This window comes from Schistocerca americana, chromosome 6 (genome assembly GCF_021461395.2).
Source record: "Schistocerca americana isolate TAMUIC-IGC-003095 chromosome 6, iqSchAmer2.1, whole genome shotgun sequence".
NCBI classification, from domain to species: Eukaryota; Metazoa; Arthropoda; class Insecta; order Orthoptera; family Acrididae; genus Schistocerca; species Schistocerca americana.
The window spans coordinates 327,610,280-327,637,716 of NC_060124.1; positions in this window are offsets into that span (position 1 = coordinate 327,610,280).

The window sequence follows — 27,437 nt, forward strand, 5'->3', positions numbered from 1 at the left end:
AGACGATAGTGTGAAACCCAGCTCGCGCTATTCGTCCACGAGACTCAGAGGGCCATAGACAGGAGTTCCCAGGTAGATGCTGTGTTTCTTGACTTCCGCAAGGCGTTCGATACAGTTCCCCACAGTCGTTTAATGAATAAAGTAAGAGCATATGGACTATCAGACCAATTGTGTGATTGGATTGAAAAGTTCCTAGGTAAGAGAACGCAGCATGTCATTCTCAATGGAGAGAAGTCTTCCGAAGTAAGAGTGATTTTAGGTGTGCCGCAGGGGAGTGTCGTAGGACCGTTGCTATTCACAATATACATGAATGACCTTGTGGATAACATCGGAAGTTCACTGAGGCTTCTTGCGGATGATGCATTGTAACAATGGAAAATTGTAGTGAAATGCAGGAGGATCTGCAGCGAATTGACGCATGGTGCAGGCAATTGAATCTCAATGTAGACAAGTGTAACGTGCTGCGAATACATAGAAAGAAAGATCCCTTATCATTTAGCTACAATATAGCAGGTCAGCAACTGAAAGCAGTTAATTCCATAAATTATCTGGGAGTAGGCATTAGAGTGATTTAAAATGGAATGATCATATAAAGTTGATCGTCGGTAAAGCAGATGTCAGACTGAGAATCATTGGAAGAATGCTAAGGAAATGCAATCCGAAAACAAAGGAAGTAGGTTACAGTACGCTTATTGCCCACTGCTTGAATACTGCTCAGCAGTGTGGGATCCGTACCAGATAGGGTTGATAGAAGAGATAGAGAGGACCCAACGGAGAGCAGAGCGCTTCGTTACAGGATCATTTAGTAATCGCGAAAGCGTCACGGAGATGATAGATAAACTCCAGTGGAAGACTCTGCAGGAGAGACGCTCAGTAGCTCGGTACGGGCTTTTGATGAAGTTTCGAGAACATACCTTCATCGAGGAGTCAAGCAGTATATTGCTCCCTCCCACGTATATCTCGCGAAGAGACCATGAGGATAAAATCAGAGAGATTAGAGCCCACACAAAGGTATACCGACAATCCTTCTTTCCACGAAATATACGATACTGGAGTAGAAGGGAGAACCGATAGAGGTACTCAAGGTACCCTCCGCCACACACTGTCAGGTGGCTTGCGGAGTATGGAGTATGAATGTAGATGTAGATGTAGATGTAGTTGCTTGGATCGCTCAATAGGTAGACCACTTGCCCACGAAAGGCAAAGGTCCCGACTTCGAGTCTCCGTCTGGCGCACTGGTTTAATCTGCCTGGAAGTTCCATATCAGTGCACATTCCACTGCAGAATCAACATTTCATTCAGGAAAGAAATTATTCGTAACATTATTAGAGTTATTTCTGGTTTACGGTGAGATGGAATTCAAAAGTGTGGGTGATTTTATGTTCTTCTACTTGAAGTACCACAACATGCGAACTTATAGGCTGCATTATATGTTAAAGAATAGGATACCTCCAAATTGTAGAATTTATATTTTCTTCCTAAGCACTTCACGTATCATATATTCTTGGGGAAAGCCGTGACGCTTCTACTATTTTGGTAGCTTCCAGTGCTGTTTTGTTTACACCGATTCCATGCTTGTGGAAACTCACGATAAAATTAAATACCTGGTGATCAAAAAGTCAGTATAAATTTGAAAACTGAATAAATCACGGAATAATGTAGATAGGTACAAATTGACACACATACTTGGAATGACATGGGGTTTTATTATAACCAAAAAAATACAAACATATAAAAAATGTCCGACAGATGGCGCTTCATGTGATCAGAATAGCAATAATCGGCATAACAAACTAAGACAAAGCAAAGATGATGTTCTTTTCATGAAATGCTCAATATGTCCACCATCATTCCTCAAAAATAGCTGTAGTCGAGGAATAATGTTGTGAATAGCACTGTAAAGCATGTCCGGAGTTATGGTGAGGCATTGGCGTCGGATGTTGTCTTTCAGCATCCCTAGAGGTGTCGGTCGATCACGATACATTTGCGACTTCAGGTAACCCCAAAGCCAATAATCGCACGGACTGAGGTCTGGGGACCTGGGAGGCCAAGCATGACGAAAGTGGCGGCTGAGCACACGACCACCACCAAACGACGCACGCAAGAGATCTTTCACGCGTCTAGCAATATGAGGTGTTTTTTTTCTGTTCTAATAAAACCCCATGTCTTTCCAAGCATGTGTGTCAATTTTTACCTCTCCATCTACATTATTCCGTGGTTTATTAAGTTTTCAAATTTATACTGACTTTTTCATCACCCGGTAAATCGCAATATTGTGCGAAACACCAACACAAAAATTCTCCAGTTCGTCAAATGTTACATCTATCAACATTTCTCTCAAACGTATGAGAGATGTGTACGTTTGACAAACACTTCAAACAGATATATAGAGTCTTAAATATTTGACAGAACTAGTAAAGTTTATCAGCTTGCGTGATCGTGTACAGGGCGTGTAAGAAACGAAAGTGAAACATCGAATTTATATAGAGTATAGATAGAGGCCATTAGGCAGTGAATCAGATCGCTGTGCAGTGGATGTAGTAGAAACTAACTATTGAGAATGTAATAGCAGAATCCATAGTCTCTGTATTTTATGCGCTGAAGAATTAACTACTTCCTACAGAACCGAGCCTCATTACAGTTGAAAACTATGTGTACGTAATTATTCTGTATCAGCTAATTTTTTCAGTGGTCAGCCACATGATCATTAGCCTTCCCAACGCTGCTCTCGCTCGCTTCCTGTTTCCAGCTGCAGCGGTCAAAAGCGTGGCCCTGCAGATGGAAAAATGATTAAGACTTTTCAAAAAGATGTCAGTCCTCCCAAAACCAACCTACTCATAAAACCTGGATCCTAGTAACTCTTTCTTGTAAATAGAATTTTTGCAGCCAGAACTGAGTTCGATTTCATAAAAAGTCGATTTCTTCCATAAGCCATCAAATCAAGACCACGATCGTTTTCCTAATATAGAGATCGGTCTATGAGCACCCGGGATAGCCGAGCGCGTCAGCATACCACTGCCGACATTCGAGGTGACGCGCCGGCAAACCTACGTGTAGCTTTTATGAGGTTTTATATATCCAACGAAATTAAATGGTAGGCTACCCACGACGCACCTAATTTACACTATCTGCAAATATTTTAAAAATCGTTCGCAATCTTTCACGTGGATAACACTTTTCGCAGACAGATGGGATTCACGAATACCCTCCCGAGGGTGAATTGGGTGGAAACAGGAAGGGCATTTGTCCGCTCTCTACCATTAATATTGCCAAATCCAGATTTACACGCCAATCCCGTGAAGTTAATGGACGATCCAGGAAAGAGAAGAGAGAAAAGTGGTGGCACTATGAGTTTACTTATCACTTAAGATCACAAAAATAAGTTGCAAAAGCTAATGTTCAGAATCAATTATCTGTTGACGAAAATCAATCTACGATCCTCCACGTTAGAAGACGGGTATAATGTTTTAGTTCGCTCAGTATTCAAACTGATGTTTTCATGCAATTACATTTCGAATGTATTACAAGAAAATTTATTAGTGTGAAGTGTAGACACAAACAAATCAGCAAATAAGAGTATTTAAAACTTTCATTATTTTCATTTTGTAAGTGATTATTTTATAATGTACTGTATCTGAATTAAACAGTGGTAGAATTTGTTTGGCTGGTACATTTATGTTATCTTGCATTTCCCTACCACACAAGTTTGCTTATGGTTAAATACGCCATCATGTCGAATGTTTTTATCAGTTGTATTCGTTTCACATTTTAATCTGACATTCGCTTAATCATATTTCTTCGTAGCACTATACAGTTTTACAGTAAATGTTCAATGCTGAGGAACATATTTTTATTTATTGCCTAAAAATGCTATGTTTGCGAGTTAGTTACCACCAAATTTCACTAGTGGGGACTGCACAACTTGTTCAGCCTAGAGGTCCATACATGCGAAATATGCCCGGATTTCTGGATGTAACTGAATTTCAGCGGGGTTGTGTTGTGGGCCATTAGGAGGGGTGCTGATCATTCATTCGAAGGAGTACAGACTGAAGGATTTGGAATGAATAAATTGAGGAACTAATGAAAGAGTACACTATAATAAATACTTACAATTACTTACACATGATATTCATGGTCAACAATTAGAGACTTATCAAATATTAAAATTTCTTAATACAAACGAAATAGACACAGTAACATTGAATTTAATTGATGATGAAATGTGCAAAACGTACTTATGGAGTCTGTTGTGAAGGGAGATCAGGAGTATAGAAAACAGTACTGATAGAGGATTAAATACAACAAACCCAGTAACATTCTTACTGTAAGAAGGCAAGCAGTAAAAGAATAGAAAAACAAGAAGCCTTGTGGTCTGTATGGAAAAAAACATGGGGGATATGTTTCTTGAACTACGATTCTTAAACTTAATAAACAAATGTTGTGTAACGTACCATCTGCTTGGGACATAGCTCAAGCAAATCTTTATTTCAGAAAGGTTAAAGAATCAACTCTGCCCATAAAGTATACTTCAATAAGATTAATAAACGGCCTAAGGTAACAACGTGCGTAATGTTAGAGGACGAACAAGCGACAGTTAAGAAAAGTCCTTCATGCTCAAATAACATCTTCACTCTAAAACAAGTAATAGAAGGACGCCGCGAATTCAATATGGAAGTTCATATAGGATATAATGACTTCAGAAAAGCCTTAGGAAAAGTAAAAATATCATAACAATGGGAATTTAGGACTCTCAGTGGAGATCCTCGAACGTTTAAGTGAAATACTAAAAGACTTTGCCGGCCGGAGTGGTCGTGCAGTTCTAGCGCTACAGTCTGGAGCCGAGCTACCGCTCCGGTTGCAGGTTCGAATCCAGCCTCAAGCATAGTTCTAAGTTCTAGGCGACTGATGACCTCAGAAGTTAAGTCACATAGTGCTCAGAGCCATTTTGAACTAAAAAGACTTTACTAAACAGTGGGTATTTTAGTCAATACCAGAATGACTATAGACAAGTAATAACTACTTAAGGACGAGGATGTAGCGTTTCACCCATACTATTTAACATTAACATTGACCGTATCGCTATATAATGTAATAATTATATAAATAAAAATTTACTTAATGTAACACGTTCATAAAACGAATTAAGGATATAACATAATTTTTCCTAGAATCATATAGATTTCTAACGCCATAAAGATGGTCCAAAAACTTCGTGATTGGGAAATTTAATGCTTTTACAATAAGTGCAACATGCGGTGCGCATGCACTGTTGCGTGAATAGGTCACCTAAGTCACTACCAATTGTATTGTGCTGCAAATGATATTAACTGTGGTGTAATATTTCTCAACGACAGCTACTCTCTAGCTTATACACCTCAAGCTTTACAAATGTTGTCTTAGATATTATAAATTCACAAGCAAAAATTTTCAGGACTCTCTGTATGGGGTTAGTAATCTGATGGTTCTACAAGAAATACTCTTTAGTCCGGCTTTTAAATATGCATATTCAAAAGTTCCTTATTGAAATGACTGTTCTGAATTTTATTCTTCTCTCTGTGAAATTTTTCGATCGATTTCAAATAACATGATGAGATTGCGACAGAGACTTGCGGTAAGTTTCAGGTTTATTTCAGCTTCTCTTCACCTGAGTCAACCAATATGTTTCTTCCTCCTAAATACATATTGCGAAAAGATCTCGAACGTAAAAGATAAAGGGACTCGACCTCACACCGATGTTCACCTGCATTCATTCTTGAAACGAAGCATTCGCACCTGATACAGCAAATAGGAAAATTGAGTGGTACACAAAGTACCCTCCTTCACACACCACATTAAAAAGGGAATTAACATTGCATCGTCATCCATATGTGAACTATGTTGAGATTTTCAAGTCCGTATCTCACTGGAAAGTTAGTTCAAAAACAATTCCGAAATCTGTACTGCACAGAAACAGACAACATATCAACCTAACAGAGAACGCGATAAAATGGAAAAGTCCTTGGATGGAATAAATCCTCATAAACCAACAAATGTCTTACTGTTTACAGATGATTGTAGTCATACAAAACAGAGAGGGTAGTCTTTAAGGACCTGTGTGTAGACTTGAACAAACAGCAGAAGAAAATAACTTAGAAATTTCAGTACATACAACTGGACTAATGGCATTTCAAGGAAAACTGGAAACCACCCGCTACGTCTTAGAATTAACTTTAATGCCTACCAGTCATAACTACTGTGTTAATTACTTGTAAATGCCAAATTCTTTGGGTGAAAGTTTAACCATCAGTGAACAACGAGATCTGACAACTGTTAATGAAATACTGGGTAATTAGGACATTTTCACAGTGTACCAGGATATATAATACATAAAATTTAATTTTGTTTTACTTTAACATAAGATAAACAAACATACAACCAATATATTGAACGATTCTAACACAACCCACAAGTGTAGTTCGGCCTCCTACTGTAAAAGGATACGTGTAATGGAGACGTGACTGTCGTCTCTATGACTAAGAAACATGAATCACTGAAATACGAACTCTCGCTATATTCGATGGCTCCATGACGTGTGTTGAATTTCTCTAGAACTTGTAACTTCCCTTATTTGCGCTGAAAATTGCCTACGAAAACTACCAATTACTTCATTTACTGAAAATAGAGATAAAGTTTAAATAAGCTTGTTTGCCTTTGACTATAAGAGGTCGTAAAACTGAATAGTTTACCAGGAGGAAAAAAATTTGTAACAGATATTAAACTTCAATTTTATTCACAAAGTTTCATGAATAATAGCTACAAAATCCACAACGGGACAACGTATTTATACAGTGTCGCACATTCAAGCAGAAAATTAGTACTGTATATTCTGAAACTCAAAATTCAAATGGCTCTGAGCGCAATGGGACTTAACTTCTGAGGTCATCAGTCCCCTAGAACTTAGAACTACTTAAACCTAACTAATCTAAGGTCATCACACACATCCATGCCCGAGGCAGGATTCGAACCTGCGACCGTAGCGGTCGCGCGGTTCCAGACTGTAGCGCCTAGAACCGCGTGGCCACCCCTATGAAACTTACGTAATACTGTTTAGTGAGTGGAAGAGTTACGTGAAAGTCGACCGATATCTACGGATGATATGAAAGACCATAATTGAACAGTATGTTTAGAGAAAGATATCTGAACCAAGAGACCAAGAGACCTGACCTCACTTGCAGCGATGGACAACTGAGTCTGTTAATGCAGCGCATGGTTGCAACGTTTTCACCGAAAGTCTGGGAGCTGCGTTTAGAAATCTCCATCTCCATTTGCTCACAAGATAAAAAGTCAGAAACTGTACTAAGTCTTTTAAAAAGACATCATTATCGATATCGAAAATAAAATTTATATGCGCTATTGCAATTTTGGCCTTAAGATCATTACCGAATGGTATACTTCAGTCTTTAAAAATCTCGTGACGTATAAAAATGCCATGGTCGTGCAGATAAAAAGCTCAAACAAGATGTTAACCACAGTTAAAAATCTTAGACGGAACTATGAAATGGCTATGACTGTGTCACTAGATTTTAAAATTTGACATGTGCCGAAGCACTGCCTATTGCAACACGTGATATGTTAATGGCCTTAAGGCCGAAACTGCTTCTACAGTCAGCGGTGAATGTGACGTCTTTCAAAAAGTGTTACTGTCTATAAACTCCAACCATGAGAAGTTTTACTAAATCGTCATTAAGCAGTGTGCTGAAAGCAGCGTTCCGCCATATTCGAGCGTAGGAAGGAAGCGCGCTTTGTGAGCTTACACGAGGGCCAGCCGAACTCGAATCTAGGTGCTTAGCGACCCAATTGGCTCACAAGACTTTGCACTCGAAGTATTGCTTGCAGATATGCAGCTTAACCTAGATTGTGAAAGACTGGAACAGATAGACTCTGAGCCATGCAAGTAACTAGCAACTCGCGTATTGATACGTAACATGAAACGGATTTCGAACATACGGTAGGATTTCCAGAGGTACTTATTAACTGATAACCCATATGACAAATGTCTCATTTCTGGTATCTAGTATCAGACTATGTCACAATAAACGTAAATATACAGAAACTAAGATTAAACGTTTTTGACCCACCTTTCTTAGTACTTATAAGCAGAACGTAGAATGACAACACAAGAAAGGGCACAAAACACAAAATTTATAAAGTAATGGCAACACCAGTTTCAATGTATTGGAGTGAGACTTTGGTGTCTACGCAGAAAGACATAAGAAAGTTAAACACAGTGAAAATAAGGGTTTCAAGAAACGTTTAAAGAACGGGGAACGTAGGCATAAGAACACAACTTAACGTTTATAACGTTTTGGAAACAGTGAATTACTAGAGAAGGCAATGGGAAAGAAGATTTTAACTGAATGAATGAAGATAGACTGCTGAAACTGATAAATGATTTGGTGGACAGAGGGGGCAGCAATCTGCGGTTGTTTGCTGATGATACTGTGGTGTACGGTAAGGTGTCTGAGTTGTCTGACTGTCGGAAGGTACAACATGACATAGCAAAAATTTCGATCTTGTGTGACGAATGGCCGGCCGAAGTGGCCGTGCGGTTAAAGGCGCTGCAGTCTGGACCCGCAAGACCGCTACAGTCGCAGGTTCTAATCCTGCCTCGGGCATGGATGTTTGTGATGTCCTTAGGTTAGTTAGGTTTAACTAGTTGTAAGTTCTAGGGGACTAATGACCTCAGCAGTTGAGTCCCATAGTGCTCAGAGCCATTTGAACCATTTTTGTGACGAATGGCAGCTAGCTCTAAATGCGGAAATATGTAAGTTAAAGCGGGTGAATAGGAAGAACAAATATATAAAGTTGGAATACAGTATTTCTAGTATCCTGCTTGACACAGTCAAGTAGTTTAAATATCTGGGTGTAGCGTTGCAAAGAGATATGAGATAGAACGAACGTGTGAAAGCTGTCGTAGGGAAAGCGAATGGTCGACTGCGGCTTATCAGGAGAATTTTAGGCTGCAGCGGTTAACTTGTGATGGAGATTGCTTATAGGACGCTGGTGCTCGAATATTTGGTATACGTACCAGATCGGACTGAAGAAAGGGGTCGAAGTAATTCAGAGGCGAACTCCTAGATTTGTTACCGGTAGGTCCGAACAACACGTAAATGTTACGAAGATGCTTCGGGAACTCAAGTGGAAATCACTGGAGAGAAGCGATGTTCTTTTCGAGAAACACTATTGAGAAAGTGTATATAATCAGCGGCTGAAGCTGACTGTCGAACGATTCTACTGCCGCCAACGTACATTGCGCGTAAGGACCGAGAAGATGCGAGAAATTAGGGCACATGCAGAGGAACAGAGACAGTCGTTTTTCCCTCGCTCTGTTTGCGAGTGGAACAGGAAAGGAAATGCCTATTAGTGATACTGGGTATCCTCTGTTGCGCACCCCAGGGCGGCTGGCGAAGTATCTATATAGATTAGGTGTAGAAGCTATAAAGCTACAAATCTACAAGAAATCAGTTTGTTACCTAGTCCCCAATGGGAAACGTTCTGCTCTTTATGAGGAACTGAGATTAGTTGTTGAGCTACGTGTCGAACAACAAGAGACAGTTGAAAGTATCTCGAGATTACTCGAAATAACTGAGATGAATGTTGTGTTGCTTCCCATAGATACTGAATCCTGCTGATTTCATTATTCTCTACGAGCATGTGCCCTACAAAATAGGGATTATATTTTCCCTACATTCTCCTTTTTCTACCGTTTTTTCAATTTCAGCTCCAGAAGGAATGTAACTGGATTACAGTAACAGTACTACCTGACATACTGCGTTAAACTTACTGTATGTAAATAGGCAGAATACGGCGCTGCGGTTAGCAATGCCTATGCGCTGAAGAGCCAAAAGAAAGTGATACACCTGCTTAATATCGTGAAGGGCTCCCGCGAGCACGCAGAAGTGCAGCAACACGAGGTGGCATGTGCTGGAGGGAACTGACACCTTTAATCCCGCAGGACTGTCAATAAATTCGTAAGACTATGAGAGGGTGGAGATCTCTTCTGAACAGCACGTTGCAAGGCATCCCAGATATGCTCAACAACGTTCATGTCTAGGGAGGTTGGTGGCCAGTGGAAGTGTTCAAACTCATAAGAATGTTTCTGGAGCCACTCTGTAGCACTCCTTGACGTGTGGGGTGTCACATTGTGCTGTTGGAATTGCCCAAGTTCGTCGGAATGCACAATGCACATGAATGGATGCAGGTGATCCGACAGGGGCTTAAGTAAGTGTCACCTGTCAGAGTGTATCTAGACGTATCAGCAGTCCCATATCACTCCAACTGCACGCGCTCGACACCATTATAGAGCCTCTACCAACTTCAGCAGACCACTGTTAAGATGCAGGGTCCATGGATTCATGAGGTTGTCTCCATACCCGTACACGTTCATCCGCTCCATTCAATTTCAAAAGAGACTCGTCCGACAAGGCAACATGTTTCTAGTCATCAACGCTTTGTGTCGTGCAGTCATCAAGGATACACGAGTGCCCTTTTGGCACCGAAAGCCCATGTCGATGATGTTTCGTTGAATGGTTAGCATGCTAACACTTGTTGACAGCTAGGCATTGAAATCTGCAGCAGTTTGCGGAAGGGTTGCACTTCTGTCACGTTGAACCATTCTCTTCAGTCGTCGTTGGTGCCGTTATTGCAGGATCTTATTCCTGTCGCAGCGCTGTCTGAGATCTGCTGTTTTACCTGATTCCTGATATTCACGGTACACTCCTGAGTACGAGAAAATCAACACTTCATCGCTACCTTGGAGATGCTGTGTCCCGTCGCTCGTGCACCGACTATAACACCACGTTCAAACTCACTTAAATCTTGATAATCTGCCATTATAGCAGCGTTAACCGATCTAACATCTGTGCCAGACACTTGTTGTTATACATAGGCGTTTCCAACCGCAGCGCAGTACTCTGGCTGTTTATATCTCTTTGTATTAGAATACGCATGACTGTACCAGTTTCTTTGGTGCCTCATTGTATCTCCGTATTTGAATACGAGTGCCTATAGGCGCAAACTGCAACTGGAACAGTGAACCATATACTGGTTGGCCGTTTATTAATAGAGATATAGGTTTTCAAGAAAGGAAAGAATCGTCTGATTACCGTACCATTTCGTTACATTGTTGCAACAGTCATGGTGTTCGATCTTTCCAGTTCCCATTCAAGTTACTGAGAAATCTGATGTCTGTGCTCTTCAACGGAATCATGTTGCAAATCCGCTTCATAAGGCCAGCGAAGGAGGTGGGCTGGTTACAAAGAACTGAGCTAGTTCAGTAAACAATTTTTTTTAGATTCTCCCGATCCATTCTGTCACTTTAGATGTAGGTGACCTCGCTCACTTTGAAACACATCCTTGCGTTACTAGAATAATCATTTACAAATTCATCATGATGTTGCAGATCATTTTGGAAAGCCGTGATAACCTGCAACCGACAACAAAAATCCGAATGAAATTCATCCTGGTGTTCCAGGTCATTTTGGAAAGTGATAACCAGCAACCTAAAACAAAAATTCGAATGAAAGGGCTCTGAAATATTAGTGACCAAACACCCCTTACGTATCACTCCCGTAGGGTCGCGAGGACAAGACTACATTAATTACAGCACTCCCACAGGCACTTAAACGATCACTCTTCCTGCGTTCCGTACGTGAATGGAAGGGGAAAAATCCCTAGTAACCCGTACAGTGAGACATACCCTCACTTCGCAGTGGTTTCGGAGTACACATGTAGAAGGAACAGCTCCTTGAGGATGTAGGAAAAGATGGGAATACCTCTGAACGTGAAGTCTAAAAGACGTTTTGCCTAGAAGAAGAAAAATTGTCGGATTCATGGTATGTAAGATGTCATTTGTGTATCAGAACCGTTGGAGCCCCTACATGTAAAAGTAGCACGACCAGGAACTAAGTGCTAGAAGAGATAAGACTGCAAATGTAGAAGTGTAGCGTTCAACAAGCTTTCCCTCTCTCGTCATCACCGTCCAGTCCACTTCCGACTGTAAGAATACTCACATTCACCAGTAGCTACGTGCCACTAGCGTTTGCTGACAGTACACGAATAGCACAGGATACATCAACAACATTATCTAGTCTCTTATGTTTCCGTTCCTACAAGGCCGGGAAAAAGTGTTTTGCAGCAGAAATGTAACACGTCCACAGCCCTATTGTAGGATATATACTATGCTCTCCGATTTTTTCGTAAACTCTGTTGCCACTGAGCATACCCGCGACACGACAAGATTGCATCGGGTCATGCATTAAAGTAACACCCCTGAATCAGTTGCGTCAACAGCTTGATGCGAGGTGGTATTCTGTATCACAATGACACCCGATACTCCAGTGATGGCACAGTTATGGACAACACTTCCTACCGACAGTGAAAACGGTCCACTTTGCTTCAATTATAATCCTGTGATGGGAAGGGCATCTCGTTCAGAGTCTTTGACCGATTGAGAGAACATTTGTGCGTGCCACGCAATACTGTCACCCAAAAACACCAAACAGCTCTTGCTATGGCACAGCGTTTGGTTTACGAGGGCGTGCTGAAAAATAATGCCTCAGAATTATTTGATATGGAAACTCTTAAAGCTTTTTAAATAACAAAGACGTTATTAACATTGTACATCATTATGCTTCATGTCTATCAATTTGTAGTCCTCTGCCGATAGAGGGCTCCGAATGGTAGCGTGTAATATGGCGGCGTGTAACGTACTATGTCGGTACGTGAGGAACAACTTGCCGTAATGGAGTTTCTAGCTGCGGAAGAGTTCGTCGACACATAGACTACCCTCTCCTTCAACATGACATACCGGGCCACTCACGAGTACTGCGACATCTGCTTTAGGTTCATTAGGTTCACTGTCATCCGTCATCCTCCATATAGTCCCAACTTGGTCCCATCCGATTGTCATCTGTGTTCAAGAGCTAAAGAACACATTCGAGGACCACTTTTACAGTGATGACGCGATGAAAGCACAAAACGTAGCCAAAGCCTTGAAGACAAACAAAATTACGCGAAGCGAAATGTAGTGTGAGGAGGGCTAGGCGAGAGGCGTTCAATGAATTCGAAAGGTAAGTTCTATATACTGACTTGGCAGAAAATCCTAAGAAATTTTGGTCTTATGTGAAAGCGGTAAGTAAATCAAAACAAAATGTCCAGACACTCTGTGACCAAAATGGTACTGAAACAGAGGATGACAGACTGATGGCCGAAATACTAAATCTCTTTTTTCAAAGCTGTTTCACAGAGGAAGCCTGCACTGTAGTTCCTTCTCTAGATTGTCGCACAGATGACAAAATGGTATATATCGAAATAGACGACAGAGGGATAGAGAAATAATTAAAATCGCTCAAAAGAGGAAAGGCCGCTGGACCTGATGGGATACAAGTTCGATTTTACACCGAGTACGCGAAGGAACTTGCCCCCCTTCTTGTAGCGTAGCGTAGATCTCTAGAAGAGCGTAGCGTTCCAAAGGATTGGAAAAGGGCACAGGTCATCCGCGTTTTCAAGAAAGAACGTTGAATAGATGTGCAGAACTATAGACCTATATCTCTATCGTCTATCAGTTGTAGAATTTTGAAACACGTATTATGTTCGAGTATAATGACTTTTCTGGAGACTAGAAATCTACTCTGTAGGAATCAGCATGGGTTTCGAAAAAGACGATCGTGTGAAACCCAGCTCGCGCTATTCGTCCACGAGACTCAGGGGGCCATAGACACGGGTTCCCAGGTAGATGCAGTGTATCTTGACTTCCGCAAGGCGTTCGATACAGTTCCCCACAGTCGTTTAATGAACAAAGTAAGAACATATGGACTATGAGACCAATTGTGTGATTCGATTGAGGAGTTCCTAGATAACAGAACGCAGCATGTCATTCCCAATGGAGAGAAGTCTTCCGAAGTAAGAGTGATTTGAGGTGTGCCGCAGGGGAGTGTCATAGGACCGTTGCTGTTCACAATATACATAAATGACCTTGTGGATGACATCGGAAGTTCACTGAGGCTTCTTGCGGATGATGCTGTGGTATATCGAGAGGTTGTAACAATGGAAAATTGTACTGAAATGCAGGAGGATCTGCAGCGAATTGATGCATGGTGCAGGCAATTGAATCTCACTGTAGACAAGTGTAATGTGCTGCGAATACATAGAAAGAAAGATCCCTTATCATTTAGCTACAATATAGCAGGTCAGCAACTGGAAGCAATTAATTCCTTAAATTATCGTGGAGTAGACATTAGGAGTGATTTAAAATGGAATGATCATATAAAGTTGATCGTCGTTAAAGCAGATGCCAGAATGAGATTCATCGGAAGAATCCTAAGGAAATGCAATCCGAAAACAAAGGAAGTAGGTTACAGTACACTTGTTCGCCCACTGCTTGAATACTGTTCACCAGTGTGGGATCCGTACCAGATAGGGTTGATAGAAGAGATAGAGAAGATGCAACGGAGAGCAGCGCGCTTCATTACAGGATCATTTAGTAATCGCGAAAGCGTTACAGAGATGATAGATAAACTCCAGTGGAAGACTCTACAGGAGAGACGCTCAGTAGCTCGGTACGGGCTTTTGGTGAAGTTTCGAGAACATACCTTCACCGAGGAGTCAAGCAGTATATCGCTCCCTTCTACGTATATCTCGCGAAGAGACCATGAGGATAAAATCAGAGAGATTAGAGCTCACACAGAGGCATACCGACAATCCTTGTTTCCACGAACAATACGAGACTGGAATAGAAGGGAGAACGGATAGAGGTACTCAAGGTACCATCCGCCACACACCGTCAGGTGGCTTGCGGAGTATGGATGTAGATGTAGATGTAGGTGAGGTTGTGACTCCATAAAAAAAATCAATCATTCTACCGTAACGACATCAACGAAGTGGTCTCTCGCTGAGTGAAATGTGTTCATCGTTGGGATGATTACGTTGGGAAGCAAAAATGTATAAAGAGGTTGAATGTTAATAACGTTTGCGTTACTTAAAGAGCTTGATGATATTTTACATAAAAAATTCAAAGGCATTAATTTTCAACACGCCCTCGCAGCGTTGCCAATGACTTCATCTGACCAACTGAAACCACAGTTGGGTGAGGAATGCATGACTGTCTTCCAATCACGTCTGACATTCTCATTCCGTGACTAACTCTTGTCCGGCATTACTGATAACATTCCTTGCCTAGCTGTGGAAGAATTGGATGTAGCATGAAACATTGTGTCCTAATGCCTACAATGGTAAGACATACAGTCAAACATTACCCATAATATCCCTTGCTAATAGTGTTGACAGCTGGATAAGCAGTTACATACAGCACCATCAGTAAATGATATGCAAGAACCCTATAATGGTATGAGGTATCGACCAGCATTACTGTCAAAAACACTTAACTATTCGTACCTGCAGCAGCAGTTGGATTTGGCAAGGCACCCGGTCTGCTAATGATATTTGAATCTCCATTCAAGGGGCAGAGTCAAGCATTACTAGCAACATCCTTCCATTGATTTCGACGTTTGGACGGAGTATACAACATTATCTTCTAATAATATGCGACAGACTTGAAATGGCATGGGATCTGCATTACAGTTGACAGTCATCGAACTGTTGTGAGCACATTTAAATGCGCAGTGGTACAACGTCTCTGTTACTTGGAGATGTAGGAGCTGTACAAACGTAACCGACCAGCACCCGCTGTACACCGGTGTAGGGTCTGATTACTGTTATCATGTGAAACGTACACCAGCACCAAACATAAACGATACATCGTTCAAACGGCACCATTGCTACATAGTACCAATATTAACAATTCACTTGTGAATTATTATTACCATACGCCAGAAATCTTCATTGTTCAGATGGCAACAATAGAAGATATATTCTGTCTTACAACTGACTCGACATGCGGCAGTACAAAAGGATGGCAGTGGCAACTAACCTTAGAGTCCAGATGCAGCTTCCACGTCTCATCTGGCGCTACTGAAACTTCTCAGCACTGAATTATGGGGAGCAATTTTAGGCTGCAGAAAGTGTCGCCCGCCATCCTCCAGTGACTGTGTCCTTACCTGTAAACCAAGGAAACACGTCAAAGACTTCGTTACGGCTAAGAGGTTAAGGACGGAAATACCTCTACATATTGCACTAATAATTAAGAATAAAATAAATTATGTTGGCAGCATTGTGAGTTATGGTTGTAATAGAATTCATAGAAATACTATAGAACCAAATATTTGCCTCCGTCTTGAGTTGAGTAATCTCTTCTTTATAATTTGTGTCTACGTGAAAAAGAGTTGTATGGTTTGAGGTATAGAGACGAAGCACTAAGAACGGCGTGATGGACTTCCAGTGGACCAGTTTTGTTGCTGAAGTACTACACACAGGAGATATATAAGACAGTCCCAGAAATTGATGTTCCTAGACGAAGCGCTGTTGACGTTTCGCCTTTTTCGTTAGCTTTACTGACTCTGGATCAAAATGTCGAGCTTAGTTCATGATAAATACTATTTACAACCTCCAACGGGTCCACCCTACAACCCCTTCTGCCGTTTCTTTCGGAAGTGCTACATGGAGTGGCTTAAATTCTTTTTTTCATTTCCGAAGATGACAGGACAACATGCTAACATATTCCTCATTACGTACGTGAAATTAGCACCAGACCTAGTCTTAATTGTTCAGAGGGAAGGCTTTGAGTCAAACAAGGCACTACAATCGATTTACTCAAAACATTTTTGGAGTTGACTGAGCACGAATGTCTTTTGAGTTTCGCTCAACTTTCGGAACAAATACAATCACTCAGGAAAAAAGAAAAAAACGCCAACACTGAAACAACAATGGTCAACGACAGAAGGACACTGAATAAAATAATTAAAAATCGTACAATCACGTTGTGCAGTAACATTAAAATAAATTTAGTATAACTATGCTGATTCTATATAACGAGAATATAATGGAACATACCAGAATTTTGAAGTAGAGAACAGAGAAATGCATCTTTAGAGAATTATTGATACAGATGCAATGCATGTGTCTGTTTTCATAAGTATTTCTTTATTCATCAGCCTTGTGACTGGTTTGATGCTACCTGCCACGACTTCCTCTCGTGTGCCAACCTCTTCATGCTACGTCTTCTATTATTTGTGGATGTGCTCCAACCTCTATCTTCAGTTACAGTTTTCACCCTCTACAGCTCCCCTGAATTATTCCCTGATGTCGTAATACAGGTTTTATCATCCTGTACCTTCTCCTTGTCAATTTTTACATATGTTCCTACCTTCCCCAATTTTACGGAAAACATTTTCGTTCCTTACGTTATGAGTCCACATTATTTTCAACACCATTCTGCAGCACCACTCTCAAACTCATGGAGGCACTGCTTTCCCATTTTTACTACTGCCTACGATTAACTACAACACACGTGTTCCAAACGTACATTCTCAGAAATTGCTTCCTGAAATTAAGACATATGTTTCATACTTAAAGACTTCATTTAGCCATGAATGCTCTCTTTGCCTGGGATAGTCTCGTTTTCCTCCTTGCTCCATCTGACAATGGTTCCTTTACTTCCAAGATAACTCAATTTCGTCAACTTCGTGATCCCCAGATCTAATGTTAAGCTTCTTACTTTTGTCATGTCCGCCACTTCACAATACTTTCGTCTTTCTTCGATTCAGGCTCAATCCATATTCTGTGCTCAGTAGGCTGTTCGGATCCTGCAGTTTCTGTTCACTTTCATTGAGTGTAGTGATGTCAACAGTGAATCTGATCATTGATATCATTTCATCCTGGAATACTAATCACACTCTTGAACTTTTCTTTTATTTCCGCCAATTATTATTAATCGATGTATATAGTAGATTGAACAATAGGGGCGAAAGACTACATTCCTGTTGTGGTCTGGCAAGACAGCCAATCCACTGTGACGGGTAGCCGAAAGGCACGCGTTTAAGCTCACGCAGGCTGGCGTGAGGTCTGGAACAGTTAAAGGAGGTGAGACTAGTAAAAAAAGGTACGTGCCTTCTGGAATACTTAGCTTTAATCCATAATTGGTGAACATCGGTCTGACGGTACATGCATCACTAGATAAATTGCAAATGATAATGGCGCCTTGCTAGGTCGTAGCAAATGACGTAGCTGAAGGCTATGCTAACTATCGTCTCGGCAAATGAGAGCGTAATTTTGTCAGTGAACCATCGCTAGCAAAGTCGGCTGTACAACTGGGACGAGTGCTAGGAAGTCTCTCTAGACCTGCTGTGTGGCGGCGCTCGGTCTGCAATCACTGATAGTGGCGACACGCGGGTCCGACGTATACTAACGGACCGCGGCCGATTTAAAGGCTACCACCTAGCAAGTGTGGTGTCTGGCGGTGACACCACAATTCCTATCCTTTTCAATTCCAGCACTTCGTTCGTGGTCTTCCAGTCTTATTCTTACGTCTTGGTTCTTGTACATACTGTATATAGGCCGTATTGCTCTCCAGCTTACACCTATCTTACAATTTCGACCATCTTGCACTATACTACATTTTGAAATGCTTTTTCTAGCCTCAGTACTCACAGAACTACATACCCGTGGCAGGAACTGTATGATTTACTTATCACATGTTTTGGAACATTATGCATATCAAGTTCATAAAGTAACGTCAGAAGTAAAACGCAAGCAGCAGTCATGTATTGCCAATCATATAAAAATATCTTTCATGTCCGTCTAATGTTGGCGTGTAATATTCTTACTTTCTTGGTTGAAAAATCTTGCGATGCTGGTCCTATCTACTACAAGAGACAATCTCTGGGTATGGAACCGAACCACAGCTGCGGGTTGCCTACCTAATGGTTTCCAGGGACAACAAAAATTTGATTTTCAGTTATTCATATAAATAGTGATGTAATTTAAAAATATAAAATGGTGACATAAGCTACTCATTAAGGGGTATAATCTTATGTGAATGGTTCATCAAAGTAAAACAAGTATTCCAGTCAGAAACGATGTCTTGAGGAGGTGTAATACATCGCACACACAAATATCCAGCCTATGTTCATTCAGTATTTAAGAATGACAGCACTTAATAACTCCCAATAAACTTGACACATAATTTCAAATCTTTATCAAACTTCCCTTGCTGACACCCCCGTCAAAATAACACAAGAAAAAATGTTTATCCGTTACTACGGGTACATTTTCGCTGTTCATGCAGTAAAACTATCACATCAGATATGTCGTTTTAAATTATTTCGTCTTCAGTAATAGTCGAATTAGTAGCACAGTTGGCAGACAGTGTCCACTTATAGCACTGAATATACTTGCAAAATTTTAACATTGTACACATGATTCAAAAGATATAACGTCGTAAACATTGAGTTGCGTGAAAATCAGGTTTTTCTTAAATCTGAGCGCAGATTAGCCGAATTGTACCCACCTCATGTTTGCTAATGATAGCGCTTAGCAACTTCCCTTAAACTTGAAACATAATTTCAAACTTTTTATAAACTTTCTGTGGTTTACATGCTTAACTTCCAATATTTAACACATTCGCTCATTTGCAATCAGAGCTATGAAGCTGGTTTATACGTGGGAGAACAATTCGTTGAATAACCAGATTTACTGGTATACTAAGCAATCAAGTTCATTTTTTTGGAACATATAGGTAAGACCCACGAAGTAAGTGATAGATGCGGCCCGTTTTGCTTGTAAACAAGCAGAGCAGTCCAATACACTTGGCGTGGAATATTAATTATATGAAGTTTCAAATGTACACAACCAAATAACATACTGTTATTTGTTTTGCATGTTCTATACTCATATCGCAGCAGCTTAGTAGCACCAGTTGATGCATGTGGCTCTACATAATGATGAATTTCCCAGTTAGGCATTTATTATCTGAGAGGATGGATCTAAAGATACATCTTGATTGGAGCTGGCATCCGCTGGTCAGCGCGAGCTGCTGCCTCAATACTTACGGCATCTCGGCAAGCCTCCAGGAACGACATAGCGATTTCGCTCCTGCTTTACGGAACAAGAAACCAAAGGCTCGTCTTCAGGAATAGCTCCGTTAGGAATACGGTAAAGCAAGCAACCAAAGGCTCAGCTTCGGGAATAGCTCCGTTATGACGGAGACGGTAGTTTATAGTTTATTCTGCCACAAGGATGTACACCAGCTGAATCAAATTAACGGAAATTCTGAAATTAAATAACTGGTATCGACTGAAATGAAAATGTTCTCTCATTGCATTTAATCGATTTACATTTTTACATATACTCTATTGAGCCAAAATGCTACGGCCAGTAGCTTAATATTGTGATGTTCCACATATGGAAGGGACGGAATACAAGTCACTCTGCGTGGCAAGTGCATGATATTATCGGTGAGGTATGTGGGTGCCATCAGGTGTCTACGCACAGATAACTCAGTTCCGGTAAATTTCGTAGCGGTGGTTTCTGGGCGCGGAGTTGGCACTTGATGATGTTCCAGCTGTGTTTCATCAGGTTCTGGTCAGCGCACTTTCGTGGACAAGATTATAATGTGAATTCAGTATCGTGCTTCTAAAAACACTGTAGCACGATTCGGGGCTTGTGACGTGCACTGATATCCTGCTGACAAATGCCATAAGCGTTAGGGAAGGCACGAAGCATGTAGGGATAATGGTGGTCCACAATAATGTTCACGTGATCCTCAGCTGTTACGTTGCCTTCCATTAATATCACGGGTCGAACAGAAGGACAGATGAATGTGCACCATAGCGTAATACTGCACCCACTGGCAACCACCCATGATGCAGCGCTTATTTCCAGAGGCTATTAACTAGGATGATGGCATAACTGGACGCGACAATTGACCTGGTGTAGCAATCATGAGGAAAAGATTGGATAATCAATGAAAGGATAATGTTCTACGACTCGGGGCGTGGAATGTCAGAAGCATGACTGGGGTAGGGATACTAGAAAATCTGAAAAGTGAAAAGGAAAGACTCAATCTAGATATAATAGGGAGTCAGCGAAGTGAAGTGGAAAGATGACAAGTATTTCTCGTCAGATGAGTACAGGATAATATCAACAGCAGCAGAAAATGGTATAACGGAAGTAGGATTCGTTATGAATAGGAAGGTACGACAGAGAGTGTGTGAGGATATTAAAAGGGCAATACAGCATGTAAAGGGGGATGGAAAGCTAATAGTCATGGGGGACTGGAATGCAGTTATAGGGGAAAGAGCAGGAGAAAGGTTACAGGAGAATATGGGCTTGGGACAAGGAATGGGAGAGGAGAAAGACTAATTCAGTTCTGTAGCAAGTTTCAGCTAGTAATAGTGAATACTCTGTTCAAGAATCACAAGAGTTTGCAGAATACTTGCAAAAGGCCGGGTGATACGGGAAGATTTCAGTTAGATTACGTCATGGTCAGACAGAGATTCCGAAATCAGATACTGGATTGTAAGGCGTACCCAGGAGCAGATATAGACTCAGATCACAACATAGTAGTGATGAAGAGCAGGCTGAAGTTTAAAACATTAGTCACGAAGAATCAATACGCAAAGAAGTGGGATACGGTAGTACTAAGGAATCACGAGATATAGTTGAAGGTTATAGATACGGCAATAAGGAATAGCTCAGTAGGCAGCACAATTGACGAGGATGGACATTTCTAAAATGGCCCATCACAGGAGTTGGGACGGAAAACATCGGTACAAAGCACGTAACTGAGAAGAAACCATGGGCAACAGAAGAAATCAATTGATAGATGAAAGAAGAAAGTACAAAAATGTTCCGGGAAACTCAGGAATACAAAAATACAAGTCGCTTAGGAATGAAATAAATAGGAAGTGCAGTGCAGGGAAGTTAAGACCAAATGGCTGCAGGAAAAATGTGAAGACATGGAGAAAGAAATGATTGTCGGAAGGACAGACTCAGCATACAGGAAAGTCAAAACAATCTTTGGTGACATTAAAAGCAAGGGTGATAACATTAAGAGTGCAACGGGAATTACACGGTTAAATGCAGAGGAGAGAGAGGATAGGAGGAAGGAGTATAATGCAAACCTCAATGAGGGGGAAGATTTGTCTGATGCGATAGAAGAAGAAACAGGAGTCGATTTACAAGAGATCGGGGATCCAGTATTATAATCAGAATTTAAAAAAGCTTTGCAGGACTTGAGATCAAATAAGGCAGAAGGGATATATAATATTCCATCAGAATTTCTTAAATCATTGGGGGAAGTGGAAACAAAACGACTATTCACGTTGGTGTGTAGAATGTATGAGTCTGGCGACATACCATCTAACTTTTGGAAAAGCATCATCCACACAATTCCGAAGACTGCGAGAGCTGACAAGTGCGAGAATTGTCGTACAATCAGCTTAACAGCACATGCATCCGTGTTGCTTAGAAGAATAATATACGGAAGAATGGAAAAGAAAATTGAGGATGCACCAGGTGACAATCAGTTTGGCTTTAGGAAAGGTAAAGGCACGAGAGAGGCAATTCTAACGTTACGGCTAATAATGGAAGAAAGACGAAATAAAAATCAAGACACGTTCATAGGATTTGTCGACCTGGAAAAAGCGTTCGACAACGTAAAATGTTATAAGATATTAGATATTTTGAAAAAAAGTGGGTGTAAGCTATAGGGAGAGACGGGTCATATTCAGTATATACAACAGCGAAGAGGGAATAATAAGAGTGGACGACCAAGAACGAAGTGCTCGTATTAAAGAGCGTGCAAGGCAAGGATGTAGCCTTTCGCCCCTTCTGTTCAATCTTTACATCGAGGAAGCAATAATGGAAATAAAAGAAAGATTCTGGAGTGGAACTAAAATTCAAGGTGAAATTGCTTTCTTGAGTGAAAGTGAAGACGAATTACATGATCTGCTGAACGGAATGAACAGTCTAATCAGTACAGAATGTGGACTGAGAGCAAATCGCAGTAAGACGAAGGTAATGAGAAGTAGTAGAAATGAGAACAGCGGGAAACTTATCATCAGGATTGATGGTCACGAAGTAGATGAAGTAAAGGAATTCTGCTACCTAGGCAGTAAAAAACCCAATGACGGACGGAGCAAGGAGGACATCAAAAGCAAATTAGCTATAGCAAAAATGCATTCCTGGCCTAGAGAATTCTACTAATATCAATTATCGGCCTTAACTTGAAGAAGAAATTTCTGAGAATGTACTTCTGGAGTACAGCATTGTATGGCAGTGAAACATTTACTTTGGGACAAAAGAGAATCGAAGCATTTGAGATGTATTGCTACAGACGACTGTTGAACTGGTGGACTGATAAGGTAAGGAATGAGGAGGTTCTGCGCAGAATCGGAGAGGAAAGGAACAAGTGGAGAACACTGATAAGGAGAAGGGACAGGATGATAGGACATTTGTTAAGAAGTGAGGGAATAACTTCCATAGTACTAGAGGGATCTGTAAAGGGCAAAAACTGTAGAGGAAGACAGAGATTGGAATATATCCAGCAAATAAGTGAGGACGTAGGTTGCAAGTGTTACTCTGAGATGAAGAGGCTAGCACACGAGAGGAATTAGTGGCGGACCGCATAAAACCAGTCAGGAGTCTGATGAGAAAAAAAGCAACAAAATTGGTTCGTGACTAGGTGACAAGTTGCCATTGATGGACGGGTCAATCTCCATGACACCGTGCCCGCTGTTACCGTAACTGACATTGTCATAAGGCTGACTACGGATCACACAGGGATGATCTGCTGTGGATGTTTGACATTGTGCTCTCGATGATGTGATCTCAAGCGCTTTTGCCTGCACAAGCATTGTACCCTGTCGCCAGATTGGCCGCAAGTCACTGTGTATTCTGCTTCAGATACTCGATTACAATACTCTGCCACGAGAACCTGCTCTTTCTTCTCTACGACCGGCCCATGCCGACACTAGAATGATTTCAGATTCACCTCCGTCCCTTCGTATACTTGCCTCCCTGTGTCATGTGCCCGTAAATTGTGCCAGAAGGTTTGCACTTGAAGATGTTAGTTGATGGATCAAACGTTGAGAATAAATTTGTTATCATTTTCAAGTTAGATATTTTATCTTAATTGTTCTTTTTTCTGCTCTTTTAATAAGATTGGGTATAAATGAGAAAAAGTTTATTTGATTAAATAAAATTAAAGTGGCTGAAAATATAATGAATAGCGAGAATCATATGAGCGGAGATATTTGAAGGATTTGGATTAAAACTTCCCCACCAGAAGTAGTCGTTAATTTACTATTATTTGGTTTAAGAGACCATTAATTACTTTCAGTCATCCGATGTTTCAAGGTGTACTAATTATTTAGTTATTTTAGATTGACACTCCACTGTTATATATTTTAACTAACTCCTTAAATTATCTTAGATATTAATGGTACCAGGAGGTTTTCACTTATGGGTAGTGATCATAATGTTTTGGCGCATCGCTGTATATTGCCGAGGCAGGGTAAATGACGGTCGTCTAGTAAATACCCTGTGAGAGAAGCTCTAGCACCATGATGCTTAGTATCTAATATTTAATATTTCGTAAGAAATATCTGTGAGTCATATGTGGCAAACCTCAACGATAGTGAATGCATCATTCCCAGTCTCGCAGCTCCACCAGAACATAGGGATTATGTCGCGTGAGGTCACCACGTTGAACTATTTTAGAAGTCATCAGTTTGAGGCCACTGTGGGACACAGCTCCACATGTTAAGTCTCTGCTACACTTAGTGCTACATACAACACCACTTATTTTCCGTCATCGCAGGATAAATGTCTCTTTGCGGTGGCCTTTCCAAACCAAGATGAAGCCAAGGTACTGCCCAGTCTCCAGCAGATACGGCATCGTTGAGTGCACTGGCATAAATGCCTCACTGTCAACTTGCCGCCAACGCATATCGGAGACTGTGAAGCGTGCAAGCAGCCAGCCCAGCGGAACTCTTTGGCCACCCAGCCATTGACATGGTGTGCTTCAATAAACAATGTATTAACTTTGGAACCACCTATCTCTGCATCCTCCTGGTCTCCTACCTCACTTCTATCATCATCTCGTTCCATTCTGGCTAACAGTGGCTCCTTCCTCCACCTGAGGCACTATAAATATATCAGTACGGACGTGAACGTAACTTCCACTGTCGCAGCCATAGAGAGCAACGATTATTTTATTGAACTTAGTGTCCACGCGACCAGACGGCTACTGATTACGGAAATTTGTGAACGCACTCTTTCATTTTAACCTCTCGAAGCAGTTATTCGGGTATTCCTGGTTGCAACAGGATTATCTCGCAAACAAGGTTAACAAACTGACTAACAATCATGTATTTCCATAAATAAGAGCGACCACAAACAAACTGGTCAACGTTTTTAGTAAGGTTTCCAGAAGTTATGCCTGGCTTGGCTTGCAAAGTGCATTCGTATTTTCCGTAAGTTTCGAAGTGTTGTACGCTATGGCACCTACTGGTACAGGGTTACAAACGTAAGATGAGAAATATCGGACTGAAGAACATTTCAACGTTCATCTGTATGTACTTGTTCACATATAGCGTGCACTGTAATTCGTGGCATAAAGGTATATTATTGAAAGTACATGTTACTAAAAGAAAAAGGAAATCCCTGTAAACACAGGTCCACAAATGAACCGTTTGCGAGATATTAGCGACTATGTGGTTATAAGCCACCACTGGCTTGATCCCACACAAACATCATCCTAGTTAAGAAAAAGTAACAATAGTGTACAACATTAAGAAAAGTTATTAGAGGTTATTTGATAGAAGTGCAGGTGTTTTGAAGGACATGACAATAGTTACATGGCTGCCCATAGTTAAAATAGGTGTTCTAAGTGTTGCCCTTGTACACGGATGCAATATAGCACTGATCGCGGCAGTGAGTTTCAAATCCTTTCGATCACGCCTGGCCCAGTTCCAAATTCTTTAAAAGCATTGACAAGTCTGTTCTCCAATTCTTCAATCGTGCTAATCAGAGTGGCCTACATTATACGTTTAGGGTGGTCCCAAACACAGTAATCCATTGTCTTCAGAACAGCTGATCTTAGAGTCCACGGTGCAGGCCCTTATCACGCACTCCATCTTTTGCTATATCGGCGCATTAGATGTCGTCCAACCACCAAGCAATATGTGACGGTGCTCCTTCATGCATGTACTATATCCTCTGGCGTTGCTCTAAGGGAAACAACCTGCAAGGTGCTGCTGCAGAAACCGAAGGTAATTCCGTCCATGGACTTCATTTGCTAACATGTACAGCCCAATAACACATTCACCTTGTACCCCTTACTACACATTCAATGAGAAACGACGCTGATGTGAAGGCTCATGCACAGAATCTCTGTTGGAGCTCAGATAACTTCAAATGTGAGAACTCGGATAGTTAAAAACACCGTCAGGAGTGAATGTTGCTTCATCCGTAAATGAAATGGTATTGTCAAAAGTAGGTTTGCCTACAGCTTGTTTTGCATCCGCTTACAGCATGTTAGTCTAGGACCAAATCCTGCCTCAGTAAGACACTGAACTCGTCGGAGGTTATACAGGTTCACTGTATTGCGAGGCTTATTGTTTTATTTTGGTGTGGTGAAAGATGGGTGAAAACAAAGGGACACCTGTTTCGGCTAGGGCTCTAACACTTAACTGTTTTCGAGAAAATGATAATGAAACTTTCGATGGAATTAGTCAAGTTACTAGCGCATCATAAAACCAAGTGAGTTGGTAGTGCAGTAGCTAAGGGGCACTTTCCAAATTTGGCGCCCCGTTTTCAAATTGAAACTTCGTATTTTCTTTCGTTGTCACGGAAGTATGTGACAATAATTTTTTGTGACATCGTAAAATACATTGTAATATTTGCAAAACAACTAACAGTTTCAAATCATATTAAAAACAGATTGTATGATCATAGATCAGTTTGTGTGGTATAATCTTATATCACACAAATTAAAAACTAAAGATTCTAGTATTTCAATTTTTGCTTTAATTTTTACTTTTATGCTTCAGGATAACCAGTGCATTCCTAAAAACATTCAAAGCATAAAAATTCGGAACACCACAAGCGAATTGCGAAGATTCATATACCACAGTCACAATTTTTTCTCTGAATGTGATTAGGAAAACAATCTCACGATCTGACGATGATTTCGCAAATCGACGCATTCTCTCCAAAGCTGGATACTTGGAGACTGCTATTGATTATGGAGCAAGGTGTGTCTGTTTCAACGTTTCTACTTGTGATTTTCCTTTTCTCTCCGATGACAGTAGTCCACTTCTGTGATCGGCGAATGTAATTCTCCACCTGTCAGTAGACGTATACGTCGCAGTGTCTACATAACAGCAAATACTCTGGTGGAATTTCTGTTAACGAACACGTTGGTACTCCGGTTTCATCGACAAACAGCCCATCATATAAGGTGAGATCGTTTCGCCAACCCCACGAAACGATAATGTACA